The sequence below is a fragment of the Teleopsis dalmanni genome, chromosome X (genome assembly GCF_002237135.1).
Source record: "Teleopsis dalmanni isolate 2A chromosome X, ASM223713v2, whole genome shotgun sequence".
Lineage (NCBI taxonomy): Eukaryota > Metazoa > Arthropoda > Insecta > Diptera > Diopsidae > Teleopsis > Teleopsis dalmanni.
Genome location: NC_051848.1, coordinates 65,449,359 through 65,455,074, shown reverse-complemented (window position 1 = coordinate 65,455,074; position 5,716 = coordinate 65,449,359).

Sequence of the window (5,716 nt, the reverse complement as noted above, 5' to 3'; positions counted from 1 at the left end):
ATATAAATTTTCTTAATTGTTAATGAACGGCCTTTTGATATTTTTCGGGTAGCTTCGTGACCCCATCGATGTAAAATAACTGTGGGTTTTCCACGAAAAACTTCGCCAAGGGATTTACAGCGGATCTCTAGTACATAGCCTAAAATGTCACTTTCAAAACACATCAACGTTTGACGTGATCGAATTAGTGTTGCTAGAGATATAGGTTGCAATACCATCTAGTGACAAAAAACGACTAATACTTTTTATATTATCTATACGTATACAAAAATGCAACATGGAACCATTAATGGAATTTTGTAAAGATGTCAGAGTTTTTTTTCTAACTGTTCTGGTACGGAAGTTTCTGCCTCGTTTATGTTAATATTAAGAACAACGTGAGACTCTGGGTTTTATTCGATTTTTTTCGTTTCTAGCACGACGACCATAACAAGAAAAAAGCTCCAGTGATCGGACTATTGAATATTTTAATTTCAATAAACGTTCATAGTATTTGTAGACTGGCTTAAAGATTTCATTCTGTATGGGTATGAATATAGGTAAGTACATTCAGAACGACAGATTCCCTGAAAGTATCATATTGAAGCGTTAACTTATTGTACATATATAGTTGCCAACACATTATTAATTATACTTAGTAAGGAATTGATTTTTTCTAATAAAAAGCCAAAATTGATAACCCTGTAGTTTTATTTCAGGTATTTATATACAATATCTACACTTAATATTTCAATTATTCATATGTTCGAACGAGATGTTCAAGTTGATTATGTCGTAGGTCAGGTAGCCGCTACAACCTTAATGTAATATGGTAATTTATTCAGATTATATGCCAATTATAATTAAGAGAATTCAAATCTACTCCACAAGTTGCTGTAGTTAAACAAAAGTGCATAAAGGTATGGTGTAAATCTTTATTCCCATTAAAGACCTAAAACTATAAAATATCATGAAAAAATTAAAGGTTTAGAGAAACCTCTCCAACTGAGAAGAACACATGGTCTTAAGAAAACGATAGGTAAACTGTTGCAATTAAGTAGCCCGCTGCATATACATACTTATAGAGGAATTTGATTTCTAAATTCCTTTGCCAAATTATTCACAAGAGCACTTCTTGAGTAAATTACTATTTGGGTAACAAATATACAATAAAATGAAAAGCGTTAGAATGTGACTCTAACTTAATAAAATACTACATACTTTATAATCGGCAAATTTATAATTGACACAGATATATCATCAGAGTGGTTTTCCATTAAATCTAGAATAAATTAAGCGTTTGAGATCGAAGACTTGATCATGCATCTAACAGACGACATAGCTCTTATGAAATCGAATGTTATGGGTCCAATTATTGTGTTATTTTAACAAAAACTCCCAAATTATTGCAAGTTAAGATAAATAATCTTCACTATTATTGCGTGTTATGAAGTCCACAATAAATATTCAAAGACTCAAGATTACGATATTCGAAAAGCACCACAGTTTCCATGCAGACGAGGAATTATAAATGCATGACAATGAAAATTCGGGAAAAGTTAAGGAATAAAAATACACATGAGTATGGATCTACTATAATATTTTATATACTTAAGTTCCAGTAAAAACGTTAAAGAAAGCAAGAATGTTTATTAATTTGTCGTGGGAGTTATTTTTGTAAATAAGAAAATATGAGAGAGCTGACCTTCCATATAAAAGCAACTTAGAAGACCCGCTCCGATACTTTATAAACAAATAGTTGCGATAATCGCTTAACACAGCTAATCAAATGATATATTTTGAGCCCAAGTTATTATAAAGTCTTTTAGGTGGAAAACTAACAGTTACTTGAAGGTATTACAAGAAAAACAATTGTTTTAAAACGTGGTACGACCTATATTTCAAAATTCTGTCAGGCGTCAGTTGTCAATGTCTAATAGAAATCAAATAACGTAACTTTGTAATCATTATTGTATAAAATACGCTTTTTTTTATTTAGAGGGATTCGAATAGCAAACAAAATATAAACACAAAAATTTTAGTTCATTGAATTTCGAGTATTGTCACGTAGTCCTTATCCTCAGTAGTCCTACATATTCGAATATCTATCATTTTAATTAGTTTATATTCCGGCTATAATTTGTGAATTAGTTTCTTTTAATAGCATGAGGGGTATGTGTTCCCGAAGCTTAAATTGCCCCTTAGTTGTAAGCGTTTTAAGTCGATTGAATTGGTAAAAGAGAATTCGCCGAAGGAACTAAAGGCCATACCTTCACGGGGCTACGAAAAGTGTATGGAAGATTGGGTTAAGCGTTGGCATATGTGTATCGCTTCAGAATGAGCATATTTTGATGAAGAATAAATTTGGAATAAAATTTAAATTTGTGTGTTTTATTTACAAAATCCGAGTACTTTTTGAGCAGAAGGTACATCAAAATCACTAAAATATCAGCAAAACATAAATACATAACATAAATATATAAATGGAGCTCATAGATATGTATATATAAAGCAACAATTTAATAATAAACTTTGTTAAAACTAAAAATTAAAATAAAATAAATCAATCAAAAATTTTTGTTTTAAATTTATGAAAATAAAATGTACTTTAAGGTAAGTCTTTTAAAAATTTTTCAATAAAAATATTTTAATAAGTTATATTTGTTCTTTAAACAAATTTAATTAAGAGTACTAGCATTTACTTTAGATATTTAAAATATAATGAAGTATCAGAGAATACCCAATAAATATTCTTATATCGTCAGGACTATATCCTAACTGTCTAACCTAATTCTCTGGGCTGTTGCCACACACCGTTTTTGTCTCATTTTAGGATTATATCAATAATATTGGAACTAAAACTGTAATATAGCTGAAATATATAATATTATCCTTTTTATACTTCATTTCTTATCTAACTATGAAATAACTGAAGACCTACATCAAATATAGATCACACGAAATAACAGCGCACGTTGATTTTAGAACCTTTTTTAGAAATACTATATAATCACAACTGCAAAAGATTGGGCTTCACTGTGAAATATTAAAGTGCGCTTATCGATGCATTCTAGGTATACTTGGCCTTCTATATTGGAAATTATAAAAAAATCATCGCTTAACGAAATATGATAACTCGATGTGGTTTCACCAACGATAAAGTTTCTTCAACATTAAGGAAATGGGCAGAGGTCACGACCGCATCTATAGTATCTCCATAGATAGCGTCTATGGTTTAATCTTCTACTAACTAAGATCTGGTTTACACGATTTACCATTAATTAAATGTCCAATGCATTAAATGCATTAAAAATCTTTAATGCCGACATTTTTATAACCTAAAATTTTTTAGGTTATTCAATGTTTGAAAGTTGTTTTCTAACCCACTTGCCCAGTGTTTTCTACACATTTGCAATAATGTCAAGATCAGGACTGCAGGCAGACCATGGTGAAATCTATCATTTTGTTGTTATTGTTGTTAATATTAGACATAACATTGTACTGCTAAAAAACTAAACCCTACAGTGGTATCTTCTTCTCCATGAACGTTATCGCACATGTCGTCGGAATACCAACCAATTTATTAGAGATTAATTGATGAAGTTACAATATGTACAATACAATATGTACAATATGTCTTCATAAATATGTACAATGACTCTTCATATCGGGTTTTACACAATAGGCAGCTCAGCGAGTTTTGGATTGTATCAGGTGTGACTATATCAAGACTGCGTATTCTCATTTCTACTTTTTATTACGGCACTCGACCTAGTATACGAGAATTTCAATGAAACGGGTATTTATTGGAAGATGACGAGAAAACTAGGTGATCTAGTCTATTCTGATGATGTGGTTCTATTTAGGAACACATATATTGAGATGCAAGAGAGACTTATGACCGTAGCTAGCGACTCTGCGAAACTTGGCCTTCAAATTTACACCGCAAAGACTAAATATATATGCCTGAACTCACGTAACAGCTATCAGTTGAAAATATACGGAGTGTCCATGGAAGTCATTGAGGGAAAAAAAAGAAGAATATCGAAGACTGCTGGTACCTTCTCCGCTCTTTCGTGGGTTGACCATACCCATAAAACAATAAAACGAGAAACCAAAATTCAAATATTTACTTCCTGCGTCAAGTCAGTGCTAATCTACAACAGCGAAACATGACACGTAAAACAAGAACCGATTCGTAAACTACAAACATTTGCAAATAGATGTTTACGACATATTGTCGGTATTTGGTGGCCACGTAAGATAACTAACACTCGTTTGTGGCAAATATCTAAACAAATCTCTATTGAGAAAGAAATAATTCGCAGAAAATACAATTAGATTGGGCACACCCTTCGGAAGATCGCAAATGAATTAGTACATGTAGCTCTACAATGGAACCTCCAATGTGCAAGAAACAAAGAACGCCCCAGGATGACATGGTGTAGAATCGTTAATAAGGAAACGAATAACACATTTAATGAGTTAAATTGACTAAGTTCTTAATTTAAACCTTTGATTTAATGTTAGAACATGTCAATAATAAAAATAAATAATATTATTATGTATATGTATTGTTGACCGCATATATCTAAAAATTCAAAGATCCCTTGCAAAAAATAATTTCCTCGCTGTCAGCATCCAATATTACCACGTTTCAACAACTAATTAATTTTTTGTTGATATCTTCCTCTCTAGATCGATTTATCGATAATAAAAAGCAAACTCTTTTTAAGTCCATGTCTAATAAAAACAGTCCGAAAAATTGTTTTTGAATTCTTATAAATCCTTCCTTCGGACCGTAGTTAATTTCCGACATACATTCTTAGGACTTAAGCACAGAGCCTGTGAGTTTAGTCTTTAGTAGCAATTTTAAGTAGCTTCCTTTGGTCTGGTACGATAGTCTAGTTATGTTTGCACCGCTGAGATTTGTTTTTAAGCTTCAATGGAAAGTAGTATAGAAACTCCTTTACAGTGTTGTGTTGCCTCTTTTGTAATTATTTTAAGAAAAATAAAATATTAAGCCTATTTAACACACATCAAAAAATAAATTAAAATTTTTTTAAGTGTTCTTCAAATTATTTCATATATCCTTAATTTATTATTCTATGGGGTTGTTGATAAACCTGCATTAAGAAATGAAACGCAATGAACTTGAAACGCTGTGCGTAAAGGTTTGTGTTCACGCTAAATGAAGTTTCAGTTTGCTGCAATGTGTTATTTAGCATCAAATCTTATATGTAAATTTAAAATTAAGTAAGTATTATTTATGTTGTTTTATTAATGGCTTGTATGAACCTAAATAAAAAAGTATTAGTAGGTTGTTTATCTTTATTTTATATAATAACTTATATATAAAACACATCAACATTCACACTGTCTCATTTAGACGGTTTTGCTGATTAATCTCATCTATGACACATGAAAAAATATATTAACATAAAGAAGAAATCAACAAATCAAAACAAACAAAATATAAAGAATTCTCTAAAATATTTGTTTTTTATAAATAAAACGTATACACCCAAATCTTTTTTTACACGGTTTCTTTTTACACGGATTTGAAGTTACACGGTTGAAAAACAATCTAGTACGGTCTCAAAATCACTATCTTGTTTGACACTTGGCATATTTTTACACGGTTTTTTTTTACCCGGATTTCTGAGGAACGTATCTGCCGTGTAAAAAAAGAGTTGGGTGTAATTGATATATAAAAATATATATAAATGAGTTTAAG